The sequence below is a fragment of the Ptiloglossa arizonensis genome, chromosome 2 (assembly GCF_051014685.1).
Source record: "Ptiloglossa arizonensis isolate GNS036 chromosome 2, iyPtiAriz1_principal, whole genome shotgun sequence".
In the NCBI taxonomy this organism is placed as follows: Eukaryota; Metazoa; Arthropoda; class Insecta; order Hymenoptera; family Colletidae; genus Ptiloglossa; species Ptiloglossa arizonensis.
The window spans coordinates 9258913-9276699 of record NC_135049.1 but is presented as its reverse complement, the minus strand read 5'-3'; the positions used below and the strand labels follow the sequence as shown (position 1 = coordinate 9276699).

Genomic DNA, 17787 nt, shown 5'->3' with positions numbered 1-17787 from the left:
AAACATTTTTGACGTTACCGACCGAGTGATCAAATTTACTTTCTATAGTCGATCATTGAATAGTTCTCCAGAATCACCTGTGATATGAAAGTGTTGCTTTCCAAGAAGGCTCGTTGGTCTAGGGGTATGATTCTCGCTTAGGGTGCGAGGGGTCCCGGGTTCAAATCCCGGACGAGCCCGACTTTTTTATTTTTAAATCCAACTTTTCATTTATTCCTAAAGGTTCCGTGACTCTTAGAGAGTAGTCATTAAGAAGTTGGAGATTCTTGGAGAATTTATTCGACATAACAACTTTCTTCTGTTCCATTAAGTTCATGGGGAATATCACGGGACCCCGCTTGCGTAACGTCGGTAGTTTGAAAGCAGCAATAAGAAATATGACCATGAATGTGGTGATTGTCATGGTCAACCCCTTTTAAGTGTCGCATTACTCATGAACCGGAACTGTTGTTTTATTTAACGAGAATAATACTGATTTACATGCACAACAAGAGTTAAATGTATTGTGTGTATGCGAAATAAAAATTATACCAATTTTACATTATATAATACATTGATATTACAAAATCAAGTATATTTTTAAATTTTAATTTAGTTTTCATACACAATTCAACATTTGATCTTATGATATGTACTTTCATTATTTATAAATACTTGTGATCAGGTTTAAAAAAGGATATTTATAAATGCATAAAGTAGAATAATATGCTCAAGAGAAGAAAATTTTAGAGAATATAACAATTGGGGGCGTAGCTCAGATGGTAGAGCGCTCGCTTAGCATGCGAGAGGTACCGGGATCGATGCCCGGCGCCTCCAAACTCTAAATAATAAATTTTTATAATATATTTACTTTATTTTTATTTTTAACTTTCTTGATATGAATTTATAATAATCCTTCGATTTTTATTTATTTGGAACATATATAGTGATGTCATTTTGAAAAATAAAATTAACATTAACATAGATAACATGTAATACATATCCATGACAATCAAATAAATAATTTTAACAAGTATACATTATTTCCTTATAAATGATTCCAGACACAATTTTAAATCTTTTTAATTTAAAGTATGAATAAATATTTTGGTAAAAAAGAATTTTGTTATATGTAATGAAGGTTACCAACCAATAAGAAGAAGGGTATAAAAATTGATATAAATCAGACCACAGATCATCCTCAATAGACATTGAGGATATTTGTTATTTAACAATAAATATAGTAGGTTAATGGCATACAATTACGTTGATAATAAAACTATGAATATTTAAAACTGATATTCTTTTTGCATAATAGAGAAAACAACGATGATTTTGTTTTTATATTCTTTATTGATTAGATATTAATTCATTGTAAATTAAAAGTTCTCTTTGACAAAATATGTTTAAGGAAATGAACCGTATTTCTTAAACTATTCGTTTGATTAATATATTTTTAAATATGACACACTTATTTAGTAGGTACAGATGTAAATATAATTACATAGTTATAGCCGTATGATACGTCGCAATACTAAGGACACTGACTTTCTACTGGAACAGTAATGTCTGTACATTATATAAAATGAAAGCTTAATTTTGTTATAAATATAATGTATAATAAGTAATATTTTGTATGTATGGTTCGCTATTATTGTTATCATATTGTTATCATTCGAAATTAATAACGGGGAGGAAAATATAACGGCGCCGTGGCTTAGTTGGTTAAAGCGCCTGTCTAGTAAACAGAAGATCGAGGGTTCGAATCCCTCCGGGGCCTGTTGATATCCGTAAAATAATTACAAAATATACGGATAGTTAAAATTTTTTTAATTTATATTTATTTTTACATTACAATCATAAAATTTTCATATAAAAGTGAATTTGTAAACGACTGTGGTTTATCTTAGAAATATTATATAACTTCACGTTGTCATATTTTATAACAGTTAATATTACGATTATCAACTTTTCTAGAAAAAAAAACACAAAATATTTAATTATTATAGTAAGTATATCTGCAAAAGAGACATTTGCAAAATGTTCCCCACATATATAACTACTAACTGGCTCTATGTTTCGTTTAATTTAATGTTATAGCTATTGCTACTTGTTATTTGGAGGAAAGAAATGTGAATACACTCTTACACGTTAATTCTCCGAAATAATATAACAAAACCGTTTTAAAATACGTTCAATGTTTGCATACAAATTCAACGTTCATTTGAAGATAACATTAGTTCTAATTGCTTGTTTCTTGAAAGTAGATAAAAGAATAGCGGTAACACAGACCAATTGTGGTTTAAAAAGTCCCTTTAAAAGCATTGTTTTTATTTAACTTAATTGAAATTCTAAGATAAATTCCATTAGAAAATAATATTTATTTAGGTGTTGCTGAGTAACTATATACTCTACACTGTATCAACTCATTCACACCATGTCCTTCGATACAAAGTCCTGTAAATGGAAAATGTATGTCAAAAATAATAATAGTACGTAATAAATAAATCCTTATTCGAAAGAAATTACTTTATGCAATAACTTCGAATATCAGGCGGCTGGTAGTATTCCTGAAATATTTTATTTTTCATATAAATTATGACCCAACGTAAGTTGGGTACTACAAAAAATTAGTATATAGACTCATCAATTGTTCCCCTCCACGAAAATCTTTAGTAAAAGGCGAAAGATTTATGCGTGTTTTGAAGGGAAACCAGAGTATCGACTACAGCATTGAATCACCACTTTGTAGCCTAGCGCTTGTAGTTTCACCAGCGAGAAAAGTTTGCCATCTGGTGGATACCATGGGTACTAACCATATTTCCAGAAACGTCCATATTTCTTGAAAATTATACATACGGTGCATATAATATTCTGCGCACTTTCTATCAACTGGTTAGGTGTTGCGACGTTAAATATTATGTAGATTTCTCTATATTTTTATAATAATGTAAAATTTAGCTTTGCAAATAATTCTACCAATTATATGTATGCATAGTATTAGTGTTTCATGCATAGATACATATTATATTTTATAACGATTAAGCACATCAACATATTAATATTGAAAAATTTCGTCTGTAAAGTCGGAGAAATGTGTTAAATTTACTTATCGTTAATTTCATAAATTATAATTTCTATTCATAGAGAATAGTTATTTCATCTTATGGAAGTTGGTGTCACGTGATCTGAAATACCGACTACGTACGTAAAATATCAGTTGTTTGGTAGCGACCTCTTCGTTTATGCACGGTAATTCTGAAAACTATGTTCAACCGAACCATCGAAGTAGGTAAGTAAAATAAACGTAAAACACTAATATTCCTATAAGGATATAGATATATTGTTTGCGAATAATGGATTCTATCAAACTTGTCGGTTTCAGAAAATATTCTAACAATAAATCCCAATCGTTCTTATAATCAATTCAATAAATGTGAATACTTGGAACATTTTAACACCATGAAACTAAAAATATTTTCAAACGTGCAGTTATCCTAGAAGTTTACTGAAAATTTTCAAGTCTTGTTTATTTTGCAGACACTACTTTGCAATAGCTTCTCTAAGAAAAAACTGATCAAACAACACTTGGAACTTTGATATTTCTTTCTTTGTATCGCAATTTAAAATCGTTTACCACATTAAGAACGAAACTATTGAACCGTATCGGAGTTGTGGTTATATTCGACGTTTCATTAAAACGTTTAGAGTTTCATAGATTCTTATGCGTTACAAAAGTTTTCTACGCTTCGAAACAATATTAGACCGATTAACTTGGTATTACCACGCGAATGAAACTAGAAAAATGTTTCAATTTGTCGAACCACGTCATGTACCTAGGTACGAGCGTTCGTTTAGGTAGAACAATTAGTATTTAAGTAGATAAGATTCACGTGCGATTACAGAACACTATTTTATTTCTGCGAAACACGGTGCCACCGTATTGATTTTACTTGTGTTACGATTAATCTGTTCCAGGTTCGACAACTCGCGTTTCTCGCAGGATCATACTCTTCGACTGGGAAATTCAAGGCTGCACTCGAGCGGGACCTACCAGTAATCGGTTCTTATCGTCCTACCTATGATCGGTAATTAACGATCAATAGCGATCGATGCGGATCAAGAGCAAGAACAGTCGGAGAGATCTGTTACGAGAGGTATCGCGAGGTAATGGTTGACTAGTGCGTCTGGGAACTGCTTTCTCTTATCTCTGGACTACAGGTTAGGAAAGAATCTAAATTCGACACCGGCCGACAGATGACACTCTTAGTAGTCCTAGCTGGTTTCTGCGCTGTTTTTACGGAGGAGTTTAAACTCCGACCAACAGGACTTTCGGAACGGATCTCGTCGAGTTTGGAACCGACGAAACATCCCGAGCCGTGAAACGGTAACGATAGCGTTCTCGGAATCGGTGATGTTCGTCGACGTTCGAGATTAATACCCCGAACCGTCAGGGTCGCGCGTCGCGTGTTCTCTCGACGAAACGCGTGTAAAAAAAGCGAGAAAAGGGAAGGAGAAACGCGACTGAACGGGTACGGACGCTCTCCGGTGTCTCGCAACAGGCAGCGTTAGGCAGCGTTAGGCAGCGTACGCATGCAGATGAACTTGCGGGGTACCTCGATACTCTAGCAGCAGGGGTTCCGCCGATTGAAAAAGGGACAGCCGATAACAGCGCGAAGGGTAGATGAAATGGGGGTTCGTTTACCCCTGGAAGAGTCACCCTGTCCTCATCGATCCTCATCCTACGCCTTTTCCACGGGCGTCTCCTCCTCCACACCCTCGTTCTCCCTCTCTCGCGCCGTTACTACCGTCGTTGTAGCGCCTCATTCTATTTCCACGTCCGACTCTCTCCGATCTCGAACGGTCGGTCGTTCTCTCTTCGTCGGGCTTGCGCGCGCAGCCCCGTACGGTTCTCGAGTCCCCTATCTTTCGTCGGGCGTCGTCGTTGCTCCCCGGTCGGCTCTCTCGCTCCCGTCGGCATCGCGAAGAAATTCACTTTCGCGAAAAAAAGAGCCCGCGAAAAATCGATGCCGGCCGCCCATTGGCCGCGCGGCCGACGGATCGCGGCTAGATTGGCGCTCGCGGGCACGCGGGCGTGGCTTAAAGATGAGCTCTCGCTATGTCATCGCTTATATTGATCCTACGGTGCGGGCCAGCCGGCGGAGAACGGCGTGGGCACACCGACGCGTCGGTCCACTCCACATGCAACCCACCGCGAGTTCCGCTACGGAACTCCCTCGCGTACGTGCACGGCCGAGCGGGCACACGTCCACCAGGGCCGGCCCATTTCCGTTTCCACGTTTACCTACCCGGTACCACCGGTGCCACCGGACACACGCGTCAACTTACGCGCTCGTCCCGACTCCCTTGCCACGGATTCGAAATTATATCGACGATTATCGGTAAGGCGTCGATACCTTACCAAAGAGTTCACACCTATCCACGATTATGGTCGAGGTGTCGTCTATGGAAGATAAAACGCGATTCGAAAGAAACTTTCGGCGATGCTGTTTTTATTTCTCACCGAGCTCGGTTTCTCCCGTATCGTAACTCGAAACGGTCCGTCACGGTTTTTATACCAATTGTACGTACGGATCTATGAGCATCGGATTCGAGATGTTCAATCTTTCGTACGATAGGAGTCGATACGGTCGTTTCGTACGACTACGCATACCGTGGAACGGTTCACGTCTACGTATGCACTTTCGCGTTGCAGTCGCGTAACGTAATGCGAAACGGTCTATCGCGGGTTTGATAATGCTTGTTCGTTGCCGGGGAGTTGATTGAACGGATCGTAGGGGTGTTTCGGAATTACGAGCGGATATTTAACCGGTTAATAGAATCGATGGAAAGGAAGGAAACTCTCGTTAGACACGGTTTACATCCGACGTTGTCGTTTGCGTTCTATCCGGTTGTTCGGAAAGTGATTTCGTTTTCCAAAATTGAGAATACACGATTTAATCAAATGTTTCTACACTCTAATGAAATCGTGTTTCATTTTCACCGGAAAAAAACCAAATGGCTTTTCGAACAACCTAATATATTCGTATGTATAGTAAAGCGAAACGAATGTCCGACATTTGTGCGTTCGAATAAATTCAAGTAGCCATTTAAAGCTCACACGGGATCTAAGAAAATTCAAGATGGATAGCTTTAGATAATGAACGAATAAGAGAAGGAATATCGTGTTGCTCGCGCAAAGAATTGTTGGCTTTAGTTAAAAATTCTTTATTAAAAATTCTACTAAACGGTTAATCTTTGCAATCATGGTACTCGAAAATTTGGTACAACACGCGTGTCAACGTGTCTCTTGTCGAGAAAAGGGACACAGAGTGTTATAGACAACGAAAGTGTCTATAAATAATTAGCAATAACATCTACGAGATACGAAGCGTTGATTGCGAGTAACCGACTGGAATAATTTACGCCACTTCGGTTTTAAATCGGTTGAAAATGATGACTGAAACGTTGTAACAAGGTGAATTTAGAGGTTTTCCATTCATTTTTAACAGTTCGCAAAAAATTGAACATTTGAACACCCGTGGGATCACTTTGCGAGTTTAATCGGATTCAATTAACATGAATGATACGTTACCGAGCGAAGATACGTTTGGATATAAAAATAAACCTCGGGCAGAACTTCCTGTGTGGTAACTGAATCTTTCATTCGGCCATGAATTATCGAATCAAAGGATTTCGAGGTCGATAGACCCGAAGAGTCCACGGGGGAACCTCGTGATTAATTTATTTGTTACTCTCTTCATGATGAACGACACATATATTTGGGTTAATGGTGCCAGCTGGTTCAAAGCCAGAGTAGAGATAGATACGTGACAAGAAGTAACTCGAAGTGTTACTCGCGGGTACTTTCGTACTTTATGCACGAGTAACAGATCACCTTCTGACTTTAATTGGTGAATTTCATTGGTGAACACTTCGACCTTTGGATTCGTTTCATTTTTTTATTTAGGTGGGGAGCTAGTGTAAAACAACCCATCGAATCGTCTGTGGATATCTCGAATTTAACTATTGTCTACCAATAATAGGAACGTACCACTTCACCTGGTAAAAAGATTCGAATATGGACGAAGAATCTAGGATCGAGAATGTTTTTTATTGCTCCGAACGGTGGACGCAATGCAATCTTGTGTAAATTTTCAATTTAGCCTTTGAAAATACGAAATACCAAGTATCGACAAAAGTGGTTATCTATTTCGATGTTATTCAATGTATAGAATGTTTTTTATACGAAATTGTCAAGAGACGTTACGTATATTATATCGGTATTAAACGAAATCTTAAAATTATTATAAAATAATATTAAGTTAGGGTGTTTTTTTTTTTTTTTGGTGAAAATGAAACACGATTTTTTTAGAGTGTATAAACATTTTAGTAAATTATGTATTCTCCATTTTGGAAAACGAAATCACTTTCCGAACAACCCGATGTAAGATATAAATTTAATTCGACGAAGAACGAATTTCAAAATTACAATCTATAGATTTTAAAGTCCATTAAATCAAGTTTTCAAGTTTTGACCGGTTAATGCGTGTATTTAAATAGAACGCGAAGAATACAGGCTTATGAAAATTTGTATTGTGCTGGAGGAAACTCGAGTTTCGGAGTTTTCGATCGACGTTGCATTTAAATACGTTGCGCGATCAATTTCGAAAGTTTAAAAGATGGACGCAAGGGATGGAAAAAAAAAAGCGAGCGTGAGTTATATCGTGGCTGTTTTGATGGATTAATTCGCGAAGCGAACGGAAAGCTGCAAAGACTGACTTCGGCCTTTGGATTCGTTTCATTTTTTTAGTTAGGTGGGGTGCTAGTGAAAAACAACTCACCGAACCGTCTGTGGATATCTCGAATTTAACTATTGTCTACCAATAATAGGGACGTCATTGTTTTCTTCAATTGGACCTGGAAGAGTGGTGAATGATAGAGGATGGAGTGCAGAACACGTGCATTGATTTATCGGAATTAACTAGTAAATACAATTATAACTTATTTATATACTTAGAAAATGATAATTATGTTCCTTTGAAACATTTTAAACGGAACAATGTATAGCTAGCTACTGATAGCTACGAATTAAATGTGAAAGTAAGATTAAGAAGGTTTTAGAAGTGAGAAGTGGAATACACTTGTAAAACACTATTGTTTTCCAAGTATTCTATCCAAGATATTTCTAACAAAGGTTATTGCCTGTAAAAATTTACAAGCCTTAATTACTATGTCCAACAAAATCTTAATTCGGAATATATTATTCGGAGTAACAAATCGGTACCTTTTGATAAATTCTGACAAGTTTTTCAACGATTGAAAGGGCCATTATTATAAATATCATGGTATAATATTGTGTTGTTCGGAAAGTCGTTTCGTTTTCCAGAATGGAGAATGTGTAATTTAATTAAATGTTTATACACTCTAAAAAAATCGTGTTTCATTTTCACCAAAAAAAAAAAAAAAACACGATATGATTTTCCGAACAACCTAATGAAATTGTAACGTAAACGTGATCAATTACGAGTATTCGATTACATTTTCATGACGGTGTAGATATAGGGAGCGAGAAAATCGCATTATTATGATCTCCGATTTGTAATTTGTCCGCTACCTAACTGTCACCAAAACGAGAGCAAAAAAACTTGATAGCATATTATCGATGTCACGTTCACGCTCTTTTAACGCGATGGCGTTAAAAGTTCCTTTCGAAGAATCCTGTGCCCTTATGGGGCCCTGTGCGCATCGATTCTCGACCATGTGTGCCTCAGTCACGGTGGCATATGGCTAAGTCATGAAGCCACTAGGTGGTCCTCGGTATATTACTCTACCTGTCGCCATTCGTGCCTTAAGGGGGCCTGAGCTTATAGCTATTTGTATGACAACAAGAGCTGTTTTTATAAACAGCTTTCGGTCACTCATTGAAGACTTGCAATTATTGTAAGATCTCTTCTCAATTGCTCGAAATATATTGTAAATTTATTCATTGCTAATCAACGGACGAGATGTTTGTAATGTTTGTCAATTGTTGCTTTTATAGTTGTACGTTTAATTTTGTGTTAACGGCATTACAGAGTAATTTTAGACGAATTTATCGATTCTATAGTAATAAAAATGTCCCATCGATGACGAAGTCATCGATGTTAACCATAAGTTGGTTGAAATTAAGAATTAGTTAATTAATGAGATATCATCATACATACTATGAATTGATTCCGCGTTGTTCTATAAATATAGTGCATATACTTATTATATATGTATTCTAAAATTGTAGAATGTTAGAGAATAACATTGTTTAAATTTCATATAATGTACTTCCTTGTCGATTGACCACGCGATTCGGAATAAAATGAAAATCCACATAAATTTAATTCGATGAGAAACAAATTTAAAAATGAGCGCGACAATATTCAAATTTGGAACTTGAGAATAACGTAACTTTCGCGAATAACGCATAATAAAAACGCTATCGAATCCAATGATGTCCAATTTTATTAAAAATGAATGACATGCATAATCACAACGTGTATAATAATCCCGATATCGGTACATTTTAAGTTCTCTCTTATAGACGTTTGATTATGGAGGTAACTAACAATAAGAACAAAAACTTAAACGAATTCCATTTTAATTCGTTGCGTAAATACCTTATGTTTCTGAGTTAATCACAGTTGCATACAAGATCGATATTTTATCTGTTTTGAAAATGATAAAATTTTTAAAACAATTAAATAATTTTATTAAATAATAATTAATACTGTGGAGCTATATATACTTGTCCGTTAAAGTAGATATCAACTGGGGGTATAGCTCAGTGGTAGAGCATTCGACTGCAGATCGAGAGGTCCCCGGTTCAAACCCGGGTGCCCCCTTCTCTCTTTTTTTTCTCTCTTTGTCACAAAGCGTTCAGAATACTTATTACACTAGCGCCGATACTTAAATAATTTAGTTCAATCCCTTATGGATCTTTGACGACAACAATGCGTATCGAAAGTTTATTATTTATTTTAATTTATTTCATACAATTATTAGATGTTTATTAATGACATATCTACGCGTATCGTAACAGTAATTCACATAGTATGATAAAATTGTACAATAAGTAGTCTAATATCGTTATCGGCAATTTTATCAAGAGATATATAACTGCAGATAGAAAGAAACTTTATCTAGCTCTAGAGAAATAAAAAATTAGAGAAAGATTCAAATATATCGCATTTAATATGTGTAAATAACGTTGTTTCCTTTACCGTAATAAGAAAACATTTAAAATCGTGTTTAAGTTAAGCAATTGGCAAACTGTTACATAACTTGTTAAAGAAGTGATCGATTTTAAAGTGACGTACACGTTGCATCGATTTGATTGTTTATCGTGGAGAGTGAGTTTGAAATATTAAATTACTTTTGCATTTACGTTTCTTACGCGAGATATTTCATTGTGTCGACTAAATTGAGTCCCTCTGTATTTATACAGACGTACGTGTTGACAAGGCATCGTGAAACTTCTCTACTTGACCCGCCGGTGTGTTTATTTGTAGTAATGCGATTAGCAAGCGTGTAATAATTACGCGAAGTGAACCAGGCGATAAACTTGACGCGTTATTTACATTTGACAAATTATCATGCTTGGAACAGTTCTATCGTATCGAGGCTGGATAATCGAACAAAAGTGGTTGCACATCGGGATCACTGAAACAATATCAACATCAACGGTATTCTCTATCCCGAAAGCAACGTTGCACGAGTCGGTTAGCTCGAAAATGGGAGCAGCGAGCTGTAACGCGTCGCCACTATCCGGTGTACAGCCACAAGGATAGCAGAGAGTCATTGATCAATTTCATAGGAGCTCTAACCGCACTAGATGAATGTTTGGAGCGAGAACCACCTGCTCCTACGACGGTAAACGTTAAATCTGTAAGCTCCGCGAAGTATTCGACGAAATCCGTGAAATGCCCGCAGTGCTTCGGATGATCGGGCCAATTGGCCGATCGCCAAATGAAATGTATATACGGCATAAGTCTCCCCGTTTGACCCGTTTGTCGAATTTACGTTCGTGCGCCCTCCTATGTATCGTCCTACGTATTCGTCATTGCTGGCGGTGCTGTGCCTTTTGAAATACGGATCGAAGAAAGTCGAGCTGAACATCCAGCGAACTTTATCGCTCGCACAGCTCGAAGTTGTATACGCGCGTACAATGTTCCGGGAAGAAATGCAAATACAGCGCAAATGGATCTTACAGCTAACTTCCAAAGAGATGTGTTTCGTTCGGACAGCCTCGGCTGCTCGATAAAGGACACTTTATATTGCGATTTACATTGATATACAGTAATGGACATTTTCAAGGACAGCTGGTGGTCACCAGTCTCGCGACAGACTTTGTTACTTGAAATTCTTGAACTTGGTTCAGGATTTCTGCGAGGACAATATATCTACAACGATGACCAATTGGCTCACACGCGTATAGGAAATGTTTATTCGTTGGAAGAACAATTTTTTGACTTTGTTCAGGATTCTGATACGCGAACTATAGCGGTACAATGATGATAGAAGGTGATCGGAAACTCCATCTCGTTTCGAGATTGCGTTACGTTTCCATTGTTTCGTCGATCGATTATTTTCCCGTGACACGGATCGTAAGTGATTTCAAATCATTTCGAGCTTCCCGAATTACAAAGTTTCAACGTTGAAAGTATCGTTTCAACTTTCGATCGATCCGAACGCGGCTCTATTGAAACAACAACCTTGCTGTTCGCCTTGCGCGACGAAACAACCTGCACGCATGCACCAGACGACCCTGACGATTAAAATTATTCACTCGAGAGGTAATTGATCAATTTTGCGAAACGTTGGGTTACCTTGTCGCGAGATTTACGCGATACCTTCCACCGGTGCGCATAAACTCGATCCTAGGATTATACCACTTTATTTCGTCCCTGGTAATGTATTAGGTATCGTTGATTTCTATACGCGATGCTGCGCAAGTCAAATGACAGATGGGACCGGGCTAATCCGCCATTATCGTTGGCAATGATCGGCCCTGTGTAGAATAGAATGCTTTCGATTCACGAGGCTTAGGGATCCTCCCCGAAGGTAGCTCCAGCTCAGTCGTTCATCAACAGTCGCGTGAATCACTCTAGATCAAACTAGTCGTCCCGACGTAACGATTCGTGTCATTTTACCATCAGGTGAGATCATGGAAAAAGAAGAAGATTCTTGACCAAGAAATAGATTTTCTATATACAGTGGGTAAAAATATAGCGACATCTTCTACGATTGATACAAAGAACGTTTCGATAATTCGCCTTTGGACGATTTAATATTTTCCATACGCATTTATTCGTAAATTCGCAATCCCTACCCACTTATATATAGTATATATACGTTATATAGCAACATCTTCTACGATTAATACAAAGAACGCTTTGATAATTCGCCTTTGGACGATTTAATATTTTCCATAGGCATTTATTCGTAAATTCGCAATCCCTACCCACCTATATGTAGTATATATACGTTCTGGTGGTACAACATGGAAGACCAATGCAAACAGCGGGTTACCACGTGCGATAGGTTCAAAGAGCAGGATCCTTGCCTCAACCACCAGCAAGGCGGTAACAAAAGGGTCTTCGTCCCTGAGGGGTTTCCGCGTTTTGTCCTCGGAGGATTGTCAGTCTCACCCCAGCCAATATCCAGGGGTGGAACGTTTAAATTATTCATAAACAGTCGAGTGATTTGTAGAATATAACTTACTATTACGCGCAATAACGTCCCCCGCTTTATTCGATTTCGTCGTCTCGAAGAGTTAGCGAGTCAAAATTTCCAACTTTGCGCCACTCGTAGCTTTTTGCACGAAACGATTGTGAATATCAGCGATGCACCAGAATTCTTTTTACAATGCCGTGGTATACGACTTTAACAATTTCTCCCGAAATTTTATTCGAACGAGCGATTTTACCGCATGATTCTTCTAACGGACAATTTTCCTTTGAAGAAAAGTGCAATGAAGAGTGCAATGAAGAGTGCATGGAAAGTGCAATGTAATATTTTGAGAGAAATACTTTTGTACGATAAAATGAAAAAATCTATGCCCAAAATTGTATTCAGAGTAGGGTTGTTACGCACGCGTGTGATTATGCGAAACAAGTGAGTGTAAAATTTTGGTTTCGTTACAAAATGGCCAAGGCAACGAAATTACAAATCCGTCGTGGTTTTTCTTAACGGTTCCGTTAATTTTTGTGTTCGTTGTCACCGAGATTTTGATTTTGACAAATTCAAACTCGTCTCGGTTGTACAACTCGTGAACGAACGATTTGTTCAAACATTGACGCAACGAGAAATTAGATTTTTGTTGAAAGAATTCTCGTGCGCACAACGCTAATTTAATTTTCCCTCGTTTCCTTACGGTCGGCAAGAGTGAGTCTCTTTGTTCAGAGGGAATCCGAGATAGGGAAACCAATTCAGAATTCTGCTGACCGAAGGTAACACGAAGGAGAAAAGTTTCTGGAAGGCAAAAGAAACGTACGATATAAAAGTTTGCCAACCGTTGTTTCTGGATTGCTGAGTCTCGACATTACACGAATGGTAATCGCCGTTCAATTTTGGTCTAATCTCTATTTCCCTGTCATTGATTCGTTAGTTAAAGAGAAAAGAAAGTAAACGCGCGAGAGAGAAATACTGACTAATTTAAAAAGTAATTTCCAAGGTTCGATATCTATAAGAACCGTTACATTACAAAATAAATGCTTCATTTGTCAAGGACGTTCTTTTAATTAATAATATTCATACGTACAACCACTTGGGTAATAATTAAGCGGCGAGGGGTATCAAACTTTTCCTCGTGCAAGGAAATAAGTAATACACGAATAGAAATTTATTAGCGAACTAACTGAAAACGTTGATAAAATTTTCGATAGAAACGATCGTGACAGTAATGTAGTAATATAACAATTTATTTTCACACAGACTGATATAAATAATATTACTACCAGCAAAACCACCGTCAACAAATACACCACTAGTGTAGTACCAATTTGGAAGTATTCTGTTAAAATACTAGTGTAAATACATAATGGTAATAATGGTAACATAATCGTATGGTAATTTACTAGTCTAAAAACTACAACTCTGAACCGGTTACCCAGACTAATAATTCCGTAATGATTAATTTCGGATGATGAGACTACGTATTGATGATATATTTAACTTTTGATCGATAGAAATATTAGTTGCCACGTTTGAGATCGATCGATGCGTCTCTTTTTTCCGCTAACCCATTTTTCGCGAGTAAGAACTAGTCCGGGTATATATGCGACATTCTATCAGTTAAGCCACCCCAAGTCGGCCGGTGATCTAATTTAATTGACACCCTAATAGCGAGCCTGCACGGCCGTTAGAGTTCCGGGGTACGGTGCTCGAGTGCTCGAAGAGAAGGATGAAAATATAAGGGTGGTTAGCCGGGAGACGCATGGGGCGAAGACAATTGAATTTCATGGGGGTTTGGCCGCTTAACCAGCTAATTGGTTTGTTCGTGTTACTGTGAGTACATAACTTGTCTCGCTATCGACCTCGCTCAATATTTAACCGCACTTTTCACTTTTGTGGGTTCAAACATCTCGTTATAAAACAAACGCGAGCAGACGTGTACAAAAATCTCGATTCTTTAACGGATATTAATCGATCTTTTCGTATTGTAATTAGTTCGATTCGTTAGATCGGCTTCCGTCACTTTAAATGGAAAAATAAATCGTAATTGTGGAATGGAATTCGTTTAAACGAGATTTTATATTCGACGAAATTTGTTTTGCGTTGATAATTGTTCCGAGGAACTTTGTGAACAAATTTTTGAGTAAGAAGAATAAAATGCGACGCAATAAGTGTTGTCGAATTACTTTGTGGTTTCAGCGCAAAATAAAGTAGAGAATGGGTTAATTATAATAAACAAGCAACATACACTTCCCAACCTGGAAATAAAAATTCCATTAAATTGTTCGTTTTCCAATAACTATCTATGTAACGACGATATTTACCGCAGTGCGTATTCGATATTTCGTTCGTACAGAAGTGTTAAAAAGGTGTTACACTTGGTATTTTTTCATATGGAACTGATTATTATCTAATATAAATTTAAAAAATCGTAATGTACCTTTACGATTCAATCAAAACAAAGCCATTTTCATTCTTATCTTTTATTTTTATCTTATCTTCGTACAATATCATATGCATGCCGTAAACTACAATTGTCAAAAACATATTGACTACCGTTCAAAAATATGGAGTACCGTTCCATCTTTAAAACAAATCAACCTTTTTTCGTGCTTTGCAAATGTTTTATTGAAAATCTTATCCTTACAAGTTATTCGGTCGTTGTTTAAATATCGAACTAAATAATTGGCCCACCGAAGAGATATTCGTGTCTATTTTACGAAGAACACGAATATAATAACTTTCCGAGTTTTTCTAAAAAATATTTACCATGTACAATAACTTATCTTATATCGTACCCAAATAGTATACTTTTAATGTAAAAGGGGGGAAAAATGGCAATAATACAAATGTATACTTATAAAAAGCTTAAGGTAGCGTAACTAAAAGTAAGAAATATACTTTACGCATTTTCCCAGTAATTTCTACATACATATTACGTCAGTTTCGACGCAACAAATTTTTTTTCAGCGACTAAAGAAATTCGTGCAACGTTAGGAAAGCAACCGTTGAGCACGACCGAGAAAAGTTGTAAGTGAAGTACAAAGTGCGCGACGACAAAGTGTCTAAAAGAAAATGATATTTCAAACTTGTAAAATTCAAGACTAGGTACAGATGCAGATATAAATATAAGAGGGGAACTATAAATAGAACTTGTAAATTATACGAATCGGAGCTTACTGTATTTTCGCGTAGGGAGTAAATGAATTCCTTGCCGCTATTCCGGCCAGGCAAGCCACTAAGAAGAGGAAACTGTGCCCCTTTACGGCACTTTCATGAAGTGAATATTTAACTTTACGTCTTGCGGGTTAAAAATGCTGGCCCGCCGGCAGAGGTTTAAAAAGTTGGCGAAGCACCGGGATAAAAGATAACGGCTGATAAAACTTGCTCAAAGTTTCGCGCCAGACTTTGCGGCGCTCGCGTTAGGCACGTTGGAATTACTCTGTTTTAACAATTAAGAAGTTTTCATTGCTTTTTGATAAGCACTTATCTAATTTTTCCCTCTAACCGCCACTTTTACGTCGATTAAGATTGCAGATAAGTTGAAGTTGTTTTTCTCTCGACGCGGATAAATTTCTACAATGCATTTATCCTGGTGATACGATACAATTGTATCATAATCTCTATCGCATTATGAGAACCATTCAAGTCTTGTTGTATCGTATCGTCTGTCTCACGATTATAAATATTCCAACGAATTGAACTTTGAATATTTCCTTGTATCTCCCTGTTGATCCATCGTGTTCAATAGTTTAAAAACGTCGCTTGAAAATATTAATAATGTGTAACGTATATCGCATTAAAATTTGTTAAAAAGTGTGTTTAATTTGCAGGGCCATTCAACAGTTTTACACGTGTACTTGTGCGCATATTTATATGTTTCGTTATTCCTATACTTGGTACCGTGTATTTTGGAACGTTATTTAGTATAATTACAGTGTCATTATTAACGTATATACCTAATGGAATTTTACAACAAATAGAACAGACTGTTGGCTGATTTTTAAACATTTGTGATTACGTAACGATCGACAAAGTATTCGAATATTTTAACAGAACACGCTTTTCTAAAGGAACTTGTTAACTACAAGTTTACGATATCTTGAAATGTTTATTGCCACATTTAATCAAGTTTCGTTACTGTTTCTAAATGTGATGATCGAAAAAATTAAACTTTTTGAAGATTTTTATGTTTGTACCTCTTAGATTCTTATAAGAGAGAAATAAAATGGAAAAAATAAATCCTTAAAAAACTTTCACATTTTAAAAGGAATACATATGCGTAATTATTATAATAATGTAAACATTATAGGCCCCGGAGGGATTCGAACCCTCGATCTCCCGTTTACTAGACAGGCGCTTTAACCAACTAAGCCACGGCGCCGTTGAAATTCGGTTGCATAATATTTAATTCAAGGTTACGATACATTATTGTGCAAAATTAAATTATTTATAAATAGTTTACCATTAAACGATATATATATACAATGATATTAAACAAACTGTGCAATTGATACTTAGCTATTATAATTTCTCATTTACCTTGATTGCGTAATATTCATTGTTTTACTATGCGATAAGGAATAGTAATATGGAACAAGATAAACAAAAGTGAATGAACATTTTTTATGTAATTCTAATACTGGTAATATATATATGTATGTAATATGGTTAGACTGCCTGCTTCTGGAATACGATTGGCTCTTTTGTGAATGCATATCGCGGTGGTAATCAGTATTCCTTCTATCGTACGATTCCTCGTAATTTAACGGAAGAAATAGATTAAAGACGTAGCTCGAGGCAAAAGAGTACTTACATATTTACGTTAGTTCCTTTTCAACGAGTTATCTCGCGTACTTCGTTAACCACTAATAATCTAGCGAACTAGTGAAAATAAATTGCTCAGTATTCGATAATTTCTCCATAATTCGATCGTTAATATTGAAACAACCACCGAAGAATCTGCCGCAAGTCTTCCTCTACGTTATACCAGCTTGTTTCCTAAGGTGATTTAATCGGATCCGTTGATTCGAGCGATGAATTTTAAATTGCTCGTTTTAATCGCGTTAAATCATTTTCTTTCAAATATTGATCCCAGTAGAC

General features: G+C 36.7%; 6 non-coding genes across 6 annotated transcripts; 4 read left to right on the top strand and 2 right to left on the bottom strand.

The window, feature by feature from the left end:
• Nucleotides 1-107: 107 nt before the first annotated feature.
• Trnap-agg (transfer RNA proline (anticodon AGG)) lies at nucleotides 108-179 on the top strand. Its single transcript has one exon. It is a non-coding gene; the product is annotated as a tRNA-Pro (tRNA).
• A 564-nt stretch (nucleotides 180-743) lies between these two features.
• Trnaa-agc (transfer RNA alanine (anticodon AGC)) lies at nucleotides 744-816 on the top strand. The gene has a single exon. It is a non-coding gene; the product is annotated as a tRNA-Ala (tRNA).
• An 869-nt stretch (nucleotides 817-1685) lies between these two features.
• Nucleotides 1686-1759, top strand: Trnat-agu (transfer RNA threonine (anticodon AGU)). The gene has a single exon. It is a non-coding gene; the product is annotated as a tRNA-Thr (tRNA).
• Nucleotides 1760-2580: 821 nt separating this feature from the next.
• LOC143143928 (U5 spliceosomal RNA) lies at nucleotides 2581-2701 on the bottom strand. Its single transcript, XR_012991298.1, has one exon. It is a non-coding gene; the product is annotated as a U5 spliceosomal RNA (small nuclear RNA).
• Nucleotides 2702-9782: 7081 nt separating this feature from the next.
• Nucleotides 9783-9854, top strand: Trnac-gca (transfer RNA cysteine (anticodon GCA)). The gene has a single exon. It is a non-coding gene; the product is annotated as a tRNA-Cys (tRNA).
• Nucleotides 9855-16994: 7140 nt separating this feature from the next.
• Trnat-agu (transfer RNA threonine (anticodon AGU)) lies at nucleotides 16995-17068 on the bottom strand. The gene has a single exon. It is a non-coding gene; the product is annotated as a tRNA-Thr (tRNA).
• Nucleotides 17069-17787: the final 719 nt, after the last annotated feature.